The sequence below is a fragment of the Rhinolophus sinicus genome, linkage group LG13 (genome assembly GCF_036562045.2).
Source record: "Rhinolophus sinicus isolate RSC01 linkage group LG13, ASM3656204v1, whole genome shotgun sequence".
In the NCBI taxonomy this organism is placed as follows: Eukaryota; Metazoa; Chordata; class Mammalia; order Chiroptera; family Rhinolophidae; genus Rhinolophus; species Rhinolophus sinicus.
This window is the reverse complement of record NC_133762.1, coordinates 20,395,966-20,407,765: the sequence shown is the minus strand read 5'-3', so window position 1 is coordinate 20,407,765 and position 11,800 is coordinate 20,395,966.

Below are 11,800 nucleotides of genomic sequence, written 5' to 3'. Positions count from 1 at the left end.
CCACCCCTCCAGGCTCTCGCCTCACAATCTACGCGACAAGCGTCTTCCGCGAGGGGCCCTGTGCGAGGAGCCTGGAGGTGAATGGAATATCCTGGACACAGCCAGTCTCTCTGGGCACAGCCAGAGTTTCTCAGGGCACCACCAGTCCTTTTGGGCAAAGCCAGACTTCCTGGGCTTCTTAGGGTACTACCGGTCTCCCCAGGCACAGCCAGGGCTCTCAGGGCACCGCCACTCTTTCTGGGCACAGCCAGGGTTTCTCAAGTTACCACCAGTCTTTCTGGGCACAGCCAGGATTTCTCAGGGTAGCACCAGTCTTTCTGGGCACAGCCAGACTTCCTGGGCACAGCCAGGGTTTCTCAGGGCACAGCCAGGGTTTCTCAGGGTACCACCAGTCTTTGTGGACACAGCCAGTCTTTCTGGGCACAACCATGTTTTCTCAGGGTACCACCAGTCTTTCTGGGCACAGCCAGGGTTCTGGCGTAGCCACGGCAGTTATATTATTGGCCAATGCCTCACTGGTTACAGCTGACGGCCAATTAGCCCCAGCTGATGGCCATCCGATCACAGTTGATGCCCATTTACTACTTGAGCCAGCACCTTTCCACGTGAGGCTGAGAGCCTAGAAACTGCATTCCTGGCTCTGTCCCCACTCTCCACCCTGCCAAGCTCTCGCCTCACAATCTACGCGACAAGTGTCTTCCGTGAGGGGCCCTGTGCGAGGAGCTTGGAGGTGAATGCAATATCCTGGACACAGCCAGGCTCTCTGGGCACAGCCAGGGTTTCCCAGGGCACCACCAGTCCTTCTGGGCACAGCTAGACTTACTGGGCTTCTTAGGGTACCACTAGTCTTCCCGGACACAGCCAGGGTTTCTCAGGGCACCACCAGTGCTTCTGGGCACAGCCAGTCTCCCTGGGCTCAGCCAGGCTACTCAGGGCACTGCCACTCTCTCTGGGCCTCTCAGGGTACCCTGCTGGAACAACAGCAACTCACAGTCAAGGTGCTTACATATTCTCGATGGCGGCTGGTCAAGACACAGGAAGCAAACGTCTGCCGGTTCCACTGTATGGTGGTACGTTCCCAAGCAAACAGTCAAGAGGTCCATCAAATAAGGGGTGGAAGGCAATTCCCCATAGTCCACAGTCATTCGCCAGGGCTGTGCATTGGCCTCACAACGTGTGCCCTCTGCACAGGGCAAGGGCTCCAAGTCCTCCCCAACCTGGGGGTGAGGGACGACCTTGACCTCACCCACATCTTACACCAAGGACTCAGCAAGCGTTTCCTCCGGGACTACAAGTCCTGCAGCTGGGCTGCCTCAGCAAGCACTGCCCAGCCCATACGGCGCAATGACCTTTGCTTTCTCCAGCCTATGCTGGTTGGAGAGCCGTCCACGTCTTCCCACCCCTCCACGGGGGTCCAGCTTTCCGGCAGCTGCTCCTCCTGGTCTTCCGGAGACTGAGCGTTCATCTGCACAAACTGCTCCACCGCTCTTCGGGGAGCTTTGGCCAGCACCATACCCTGCTCACTGTGCCATGTGTCACATAGGGTGTCAGGCGGGACGTCATGCGGGTTCTGTAGTCCTGCTCCCCACATAAGAACGCAGGACATGGTGAGGCCAAAAAGGAACATCCACGGAGCCACAGATAGGGGAGTCATACTGCTATATTCTCGCTGGCGGCTGGGTTGGAGACACAGGAAGCAGGAGCCACACGATCTGCAACCTGCTGTCCGCTTTCTGCCAACCAACCAACCCCACTTGTTAACTGCAATCCACGCTTGCTAGCTCAGCCACCATCTGCTGCTAGCGTAGCCACGGCAGTTATATTAGTGGCCAATGGCTCACTGGTTACAGCTGACGGCCAACTAGCCACAGCTGATGGCCATCTACTACCCGAGCCAGCATCTTTCCACGTGAGGTCGAGAGACTGGAAACTCCACTCCTGGCTCTGTCCTACACCCCTTTTGTCAGCAGTCACTGGAAGTTACCGGCTGCAGCCTCTCAGCTAAGGAATGGCGTGCCCTCGGCTCTAAGCAAACATCACTCGGGACCCTACAGGAGTCCACTTTACAGCTGAGCACACTGAGGCCCAAAACAATGAGAGAACACACCTAAGGGTCACTGCGCTGCTGATAACAGACAAAGCCGTGCTAAGCTGGAGTCTGTGGGGAGCCCCCCAGGAGACAGGAAGTATGAGTGGTATAGACCAACTCTAAAATACGATATTTTATGAAAATAAAAATAATTAACTGAAAAATTCAGTTTTGGGAAGTTTCTAAACATTTCTGAGGCCTTTCAAACTCCCTCTATGGCTTCATACCGAGAAACTAAACCCTTCTGGGCATGTCAGATAGAGTGAGTGAGTGAGCGGGCACTAGCGTGTGTCAATTCACTTTCCCCCCGCCCCAGCCCCCACCAATCTGTCCAGTGAATGCTGAGTAACCACTTTGCTGATGGCTTTGAACTTGGCCTCTCAGGGGAAAGCTTGTGTGAGAACGTGAGAACCTCCTTCAGATGAGTTTGTGGTTTTGTCCCGTAGTGAATTCTTTTCGTATTTTCATCCTCTCTGATTCCTTTCCATCAAGCAGCAGCCGTCTTATTTCCCCCCTTTCTTTGCCTTAGTTGAATTAACTTAATTAGGGCACTTGCTTTTGACAATGCTTGGAGGTATTTAGATATTGCAGACTCCTCAGGAGACCAGTGGAAAGTCCGACGCTGTCCGCCTGCAATTATGGAGTTAATCACTCAGAACACACTCACTAGTCATATATATTTATATCTTGGGATGTAAACCTTCATTTCCATTTTCTTTAGTTTTGCCATTTGTGCCACGCAGTGATCTAGACACTAGGGGGCCCGAGATGAGCCCGCCTTTATGGAGAGCAGCTGGGAGCACAGATATTAACAAATAGCGACACACAGAAACAAGTAATTACAGAGTGTGAAGAATGCCACAGAGAAACGGCACTTTGAAATACTGACTTCTCTCGGGAGTGCTTGGGCAGCACACGTTTAAGGCCAAGAGGAAGTGCTGCTTTTGAAATATTCTGCTTGGAATCAAATCCATTCCCCACCATGGTCAATAAGCCTTTTGCCCACAGACCACATCCTCTGCTCCCCGACGCCAGCCTGAGCTGGTCACAGGACACACTCAGAAGAGGCGTATTTCAGCCAGATTGCTTCTAAAATTCACGCTCATGCTACAATATCTGGACTCCCTGTGATTAGACATGATTTCTAGTTTCTCCTGGGGTCACAGAATGTGCTGGTTTCTACCTCAACTGGTCAAAAAGACAACTCTTTCAGTGTCGGGAAGAAAGGTACCGAGATGAAAGAAAAGAAATCTCAAGATCGGCTTCTCCACTCTTTTCTGACTTGCAAGCAACAAACAATACCTTTTCCGCCAGTGACTGGCAACCTCTCTGAAAAACTTCACCAAATCACTACTCCTTCCTTTACATATGTATACAAAAAAGTGGGGGGAAAGCTATTGGTCCTTGGTTGTCCTTGGTTACAACCCAATTTCTCTAAGTATTTCAGTGCATCTCAAAATACTGTACTGACAAGTTCAAGTCACAAAAAATGCTGCCTGGGGAGTTCTGGAAAACGTAGGGGTCGGGTTCTGCATGGCTTCCTTCCCCTTGAGTCCTCTCGGGTCTGGGGGAGACAGAAAACGATTTGCAAACTGCTGACTTCAAGGAGTGCCGCCATCTCCTTCCATCCAATGCCATCAAACCAGCTGCTGTTGGAGGGGGACACAGCTCAGAGGGAAGGTTACCCAGGGATCTGGCAGGAGCAGTGGTGTCACAAAGCACAGAAACGCACTAAGTTACTCCTCTGTCATCCTTCTGACTCGGCCAAGGGGAATCGCCAGTGGGAGCCAGCCAAACCCTAACCGCACCCTAAAGCGGCCTCCACCCTTTTTGATGAAGACAGTGAGCAGCTCTGACATCCAACTGGAATTTACTAACATCGGCTTTCATCCCATTCATGACCGCCTTCTACACGTGGCAAATAGTACTGGTTTTCCATGTGTGGTAATGATTTAACGTTTCCTTGTCAAATAAATGTATATGTTGAAAAGTGTGTACGTTTAAAAGAAAAAATTGGGGTGGCCGGTTAGCTCAGTTCGTGAGAGCACTTTGCCGCTGACACCGAGCTTGCCGGTTCGATCCCCGCATGGGCCACTTTGAGCTGCGCCCTCTTTGAAGAAAAAAAAAAAAAAATTATGTCAGTGCCAGCAGAGACGGTAGGTGGGTGCCAGTGATAGGTTTGGGAAAGCATGCCATCAATAATAATAAAATCCCACTTGGCTCTCCTGCTTTCCCACCACTGCAGCTCAACAGAAAACTAAAATGAATTCCTTTTGCAGCGTGATGGAGAAGAAAGAGCGTCCAGAAGGAAATTCACCAAACTGCTAAAAGCGATTCCCCCTAGGGAAGGGTCTTGGGGGCAGGGAAAAAACGTTCACTTTTTACTTTAAACACATCTGGATTATTTGAAATTTTGTGTTGCATAGAAATTAACCCTTTGTCTGGCATCTTGGTTACAGACATTTTTCCCAGATTGGTCATGTGTGTATTGCCCCTGAGATTTCTTTGGCATGCAAAGCTTTTTAATTTTATAAAGTCAAAGCAAATCAGCTTCTGGATGCATTTCCCGTTTTGGTTAGGAAGGTTTCCCCAGCCCCTAGACTGTGTGTGGAGTATCATAAATTTCTTGCAATACTATTGTTTTATTTCTTGTAAGTCTTTAAACCTTGTAGAATTTCTTTCTGGAAGGTGAACGGGGTTCCATTTTCACTTTCTCCCGTGTGTCAAAGGGTCTGTCCTTCCCCTTCTAGACTGAACTATGACATTGGCTTTGTCTGTAGACACTGTCGGAGTTAGAACGGCAGTTACAGCTTCACTCACCAAGGTGCCTGCTCCTCCACCAATACTGGCTAGTGTACAAGGCCAGTAAAGCACATGCTAACATCTGGGAGGGCAAATCCCCCAGCACGGTCCTTATTTTTCACAGGTTCCTAGCTATCCAGGGGCCATTTATTCCTTTCTACAAACTCTAGGGTCACATTTTTATGTGAGCATGTATTACCTCAATAATTCTCAAAGTAAATTTCTTTTATTATTATAAAGGGGAAAGGGGCCTTTTAACAACTCTTTCTTATATTCTGAGAACTAAGATATGCCAGCATCCTAAAGAGGAAGTGGCTGAGGGTACATCTGGCACTGGACCCTATCCCCTGGGAAACTCTCTGAACTGCGTGGGGAGGGAGGGGGACAGCAAGACGGAGGCCACAACTCCAGGAGCCCCACATCTGGCACTGCAGCCCCTTCCAATAAGGGGGCACACTGTGGGGAGGGGGTTGTGAAGTGGGCCCTTCACGACTATTTTCCTGGCTGAGAGTCAGACGCTCTTGCTAGAACCCTGTAGGAAAATGCTGGCTTGAATAAAAATCAGTTCTAGCTGCAGAGAACCTGAGATGGCATGCTCGTTCTCTCTCTCTCTCTCTCTCTCTCTCTCTCTCTCTCTCTCTCTCTCTCTCTCTCTCTCTCTCTCTCTCCCCCACCCCATCCCCTTTGTGTGCAAGATTGCCATTGGGCAATAGCCCTCACAAAGTACCGAAGGCGGAAAACATGGACAACAGATGAAAATCAGGGGTCAAGTTCACTGGGCTGTGTCTGAATCCTTGCAACTGCCCATTGTCATGTTTCCCAGATAAGCATCTCAGAGAGCTGGATTACTTCACTCGTGTTCCTGCAGCTCAAGACACTTAGAGGTGAGAAGGAATGGAATGCGCGGCTGGCACCAGCCTGGAGGAAAATACTCATCTTACATACATATGTTTATGAGCACATGAACCCAAGCTGGCATACACACACACGGAAGTGTCTGAGCCTGACTCATCGTTTAAGAAGCAAAGGCGATCCAGCAGCATTGATGCTGAGAGCCGGTGTCTTCGAACAGACGAGACATGAAAATGAAAATAAATAAATAACGACCGTCGCTGTTTCTGAATGTTTTTGCCTCCAACCCAATATCTGGTCAACCCCTGGCTATTGTTGAAAAGACATGGAACCTTCAAATGCACAGCTCAGTAAAGCTGTCATTTTTTCACCTTCTGTTTGTCGCCGCTCAGAGTCCTCGTGAGAGAACATGAAAAACGTGAAAGGAATCAGAGGTTCTAGACTGCTTCTCCTTTCTTGACTTTTTAAAAGTTTAGAGGCCAAGTGACTTGACAAACCCAGACCCACACCATGGCATTTTGCACGGAATCCTGGGATCAAAATACAATTTCAAAAAAATAATATATTTCCTGACTTCCCCCAAGGAAAAAATTACTGGTTTCTTCCCTCTAAAAGGATTTATATGAATAACATCTGTGTTGAGAATATTGTGAATATGTTAAACTGACAGGCCGTCTCTAAGGCACTCCACTCATTAATGTTCTGTGCATAAAATTAAAACTTGAAATATATTTTTAAATCCATTTTGGATCATTTAAGCAATTCTCCCGCAAAGAAACTATTGTGCTGAAATAATATATTTGGAGCGAGGAATATGAAAGCTATTAAAATGTCTTAGGCCCCCTGCCTTTCATGGGAAAAAGAAGGGGGGGAAATGTTCTCTCTTTGATTTGAAATCTGCTCTGTATAAAATATACCCATCCAAAAAAAAAAAAAAAAACTTTGAAATTACACTAAGAACTTCACTTAAACCCACAGGAGCCAAACCACTCAAGTTGGGTCTTCGTTTTTCTGCCTTCGCGTGCAAATCTGACCCAACACAGTCAGTGGGGGCGTGGGAAGGCCGGAGAGGGTGTGCGTCTTCCCTCAGCCTGCAGCACTAGGCCTGGGAGGGAGCCTGAAGCCCCAAAGCAGGGAGGAAGCAGGGTGCAAAGACGGCCTGGCCCTCTACTGCTTCCGCCCTGTTTCTGCAAACACTTCCTTCTGGCTGCTGCTCATTCTTTGCGACGGGGCTGCAGCAGAGCTTCCCCTTGACCAGCCGGGACTCCGCGGGGCCTGGACAAAGCCCTGCACGCTCTCCCTCAACGTCTGTTTCAGAATGAAACTGCTGGCTGTACCCAAATCAGATCAAGAGTTGTTTCACAAGACCATGTCACTAACGGCAATGTCACGGGTGGTGTTTGAGTAGCTATAGGATCTACCGTGAGTAAGTGGCATCGTGGCAGCACATTCCCCTTGATTCTACCAGATCACGCGTGGAAATACGTGACCCCTGTCTGGCTCTGTGGAAGGACTCTTACCAGGGCTTCTGTATTTGAGTGATTATTATTAGAGAGCAGGGTCCAGGCGCGGTGGAACCCAGGGGTCCTTTGAGACCATGCCCTTCACTAGTTTTGAACCACAGTCGAGAGAGGGGAACCTGGGCATGTGGTCACTGAGAGACAGCGACCCACCGTGAGCAGACGGGCCTCCAGGACAACCCAGAGAACTCAAGGTAGTCTTGAAGGGTGAGGAACACGTGGATGGAGAGATGCACTTTTGGTAGAAGACCCAGCAAAGGGCCAGAGGTGGACTGGAGCCCCCCAAGCTGGGTGGGAGGGAGCCTCACAGCTTAACTACATGGCTAGAGCCTCCCCGACACACCGGACGATATCCCTGAACCCCGGCTCCGAAAGCCCCACAACCGACTCACCGGCAAAACGTTTTCTGTGTTGGACTAAGAAAAAAATTGTTTCCTGTAAAACCTGTCCTGATTATTGACAGTGTGATAAGCTGATTGTCCCGGGAGATAAAAAAGCAAAATGGCGCTGGTTTTCCCCTGAATGAGAGGCGATGAACACATACCGTGTTTCCCAGAAAATCAGACCTCGCCAGACAGTCAGCTCTAATACAACTTTTGGAGCAAGAATTAATATAAGACCAGGTATTATATTATATTATATTATATTATATTATATTATATTATATTATATTATATTATATTAGACCCGGTCTTATAGTGAAAAAGGACTGGGTCTTATATTAATTTTTGCTCCAAAAGATGTATCAGAGCTGACTGTCCAGCTAGGTCTTCTTTTCAGGGAAACACGGTAGCAGTGTGAGGAGATCTTAAGTACGTGATAAAGTGGAAACGGCAGCTGAGTTATAGGCATACGAAGGCCAGATCATTACAAATCTATAAATCAGGAACAACTCAGTCGGGCAGAGCTGGAAGGTTATTTGGCTTAACATGGTCCAAATGTCACTGGCGTCACTTTGCCATTCCACCCCTTGTCAGCAGGCTCAGTTCATGGCCCCCAGTCCCTGGTCACACCTCCCCACGAGGCTCAGAGTCACCTGTGGCATCCATTTCTTCCCCATGTCCAAGGACCCCACGTCCTGCACAGGGGACAATTCCCTTTTTTATTCCAGCTGATTCGAGCTGAATATCTAACACTTTCAAGTAAAATCTTGGCTAATACCACCTCCTAATTTCTCCCACATTCCATGGTAATCCTGTCAGAGGTGGGCACACAGCCTGTGACTGGCCAGTCACAGAGAATCCTGGGATTTGTGTAGGAACAATGGAGAAAGGAGCCTTCCCCCAACCTGGAGCCTGGAGCTGCTGGTAGCCCTCCTCCCCGCAGAGAGAACGTGTCTGAGCTAAGCCCAGCAGGGAGGGGAACAGAGCCAAGGGGGGCAGGAGACCAGGTCCCAAGGATATCGCTCAAACTCCTGGATACAGCCTGACCTGAAGCCTCCGAACTCTTCAAATACAGAAGCTAAACAATTCCCTTTTTTATTTCAGCTGATTTGAGCTGAATATCTAACACTTTCAAGTAAAGTCTTTGCTAATACAACCTCCTAATTTCTCCCACATTCCACCATTTCTGACTCTTCCCACCCAAATGCCACTTCTCTGGGCCCAGGATTTCTCACCACTTGTTGAGGCATCATTAACCTCTTAACTGGTCCCTTGGTCCCCAGTCGGCTTCACAGCCCATTCTCAGGCCAGAGCAGCCTAAACTAAATAGGGTGTGGAGTGCCCTTCCCTGGAGCAAAAACTTTTGTCAACAATAGAAATTCCAAACACAAGGGTTTAAAGAGTTTCATCCAGAGGTGGGGGCCAGACCTGGGAGCAAAACCTCAAAGGACTGAGAAAATGCAGTTTTATAGCTTGTTTTATATATTAGAATCAAAGGAGGAGACGTAAGGAGGGTTCCATGAAATCCATTGGTGGTAGGTTAAGGGGGCGGGGAAACGTCTGGGATGGATACAAAGTAAAACGGAGACACACATATTGCTTTTACATTGGTGGGCACGGGGTAGTTAACACGTAATATACATAGTTTACAGAGCTGTGTGGGTGAAAGGAAACAATGAGGAAGGTGGGGTCCTTATCCCAGCCCCGGGTGTTCATCTCTGGAGGTCTAGGGAAGAGCTCATTCTGACACGTACGTTATTCTAGATGCACGAAACAATGAACAGGACTTGCTCAAGGTCAAGATTAATCCATCACATAGGCCTTAGGATTCGACTTCTCGTTATGACCTGTTCAGTTAGGAATTTTCACGCTTAGAACATCCCATGTGGTTACATTCAGTTACTGAGCGTGTCACACGGTCCTGCCAGGTAGCCGTTCACACTTTCAAAGCCTCCCGTGCTAGGACAAAGTCCACGCTGATCACAGGACGTTCAGGGGTCTCATATTCTCAGTAGGGTTTTGAGGTTCTTCAGCAATGGGCCGCCCTTTCTTGTTGGACTTGCCAAGCAGCCTCTCACCGAGAAGGATCTGTAGCTTCCCCGTGAGTCTGGGAGACCCTAAATCTGAGAGCGCAGGATCAGGGGGCTGCAAACATTTCACGTACTCAACCTTGGCTCTCCCCTCCCCCCATCACAGGAAATGAAACGAAGGACAGAGTGTTTGGCTACAGATAGCAGCCCCTTGGCTGTGTGCTGGGGGGTCTCCCAGATTCCTATCCTACTGTGTTTCCCCGAAAATAAGACTGGGTATTATATTAAGGTTTGTTCCAAAGGACGCATTAGGGCTTACGTTCAGGGGATGTCATCCTGAAAAATCATGCTAGGGCTTGTTTTCCGGTTATGTCTTATTTTGGGGAAAATATGGTAGTGCTCCCTGTGAAACCTCTTCGATGATTAGACAGACGGATGGTCAGGAACTGCGAGCCATTGCAGCTGCTATTCTTATTAACCAGCTTTAAAAGACCAGGCCCGTCCATAGCTCCGCCATAATCACAGTGCTAGCAAATCTCTGAAAAAGTAGATACTCCCAACTGAGCCTTCTGGGGTTCATAGAGCCCCCAAGCTTTCATTTAAAATCCATTTTGTATGAAGTTATCTGAAAACGAACAATCAGAGCCTCAGAGACGTCTCCCCAGACAGCCCTGTGAAGGATGCTGAAAGAGATCAATCCACAAAATCAATTTGCCTTTTAGATCAAATGTGCAGAGCCCCACTGGGTCCTGGCCCCACGTCTGTGACAGGACAAGCCCTCTCCTTGACACAGAGTTGGGGACCATGTCTCTTAGTCACGCGTGTCACCATTCATGTCTTGGGTGAGGCTTTGAGCTGTAGAGTGGCTAACAGCCTTCATTCAACCAAACAAGTATCTGCTGAGGGCCTACTATGTGCCAGGCACTGGCCAGAGGCTGGGTCTGGGGGCAGGAATGAGACAGACTCTAGACCACCCACATCGGGTGCTCGGCATATAGAAAGTCCGTAACACCCAACAGATTCTCATCTGGAGGACCTCTCACTAAAGCCTTGGGCGGGGCGGGGGGGGGGGCGTGGACAGAAAAGAGCAATGTCATTCCCTTCCTTTCTACTTGTTAGGATTGCTCAAAGGGTAACATGGAAAACGACATCATTCCTAGTGTCCATCTGAGGCCTAAACAGACCTTGTACGTGATCCTTCTCCTATGATTTGCCACATGATGACTAACTGCAGCTGGAGCTTGGCTTTCTGTCTTTATAGCTGTGTGACCATGGACAAGTGGCTTACCTTCTCTGTTCTGTGTTTGCCTCTCAAAAATGAGAAAGATCATCACTCCTGCATCCTAGGGCTGTTGTGCAGTGGAAATGCATTGATGCTTAGGAAGTACTTATTACAGCAAGCGCTTAACAAATCTCAGCGCTTATCATCATCATCTGACTGACAGCTAAGCAGGATACACAGCGGGAAACCCTACTCCCAGCACAGGAGAGAAAATGAAACTCTGTAAAGGAACAGCCGCAGAGCAGTGCCAGGTGCCAACTGGAGTCACAGGGAGACATGAGGTGTCCCCAGAGCTGTAGAATTGCAGTTCTGGTCCCATGAGCCACCCCTGTGGCTCCCTGGTGCTGTCTCCTTAACCATCCAGAGTGACTTTTTCTCCCAGCCACTGTGGGCTGTGGGCTGAGCCTGAGCCACAGGGCACCCCAGGACCTCACACAGGCCTCAGCCTAGAGCAGCGATGCAGCGAATGCTTGCAGAGTGAACAAGTGAGCTGTGGCTAAAGTGGACCCAGCCCCTAGAAGCATCCGGGGCCATGGGTGTGTAGGGGGCAGGATCAAGCAAATTAAGACAAAGATCATTTGACTAGAAGGATCTTAGGGTACTCCAGCCACACGACCTTCCCCAGGGCAGGAAAGTTAGATGACGTTCAAGAGTGAAGTGGTCTGATCTGTTTTAAGTGGTGAAAACCCATCAGAAACAAAATTGAAGTGGGATTTATTGGTTCAAGTAACTGGGAAACCCAAGTGACTGGGGGCTGCGTCAGGAAGCTGCAGACATTCAAATCATCACTCTCTCTCTCTCTCTCTCTCTCTCTCTCTCTCTCACACACACACACACACACA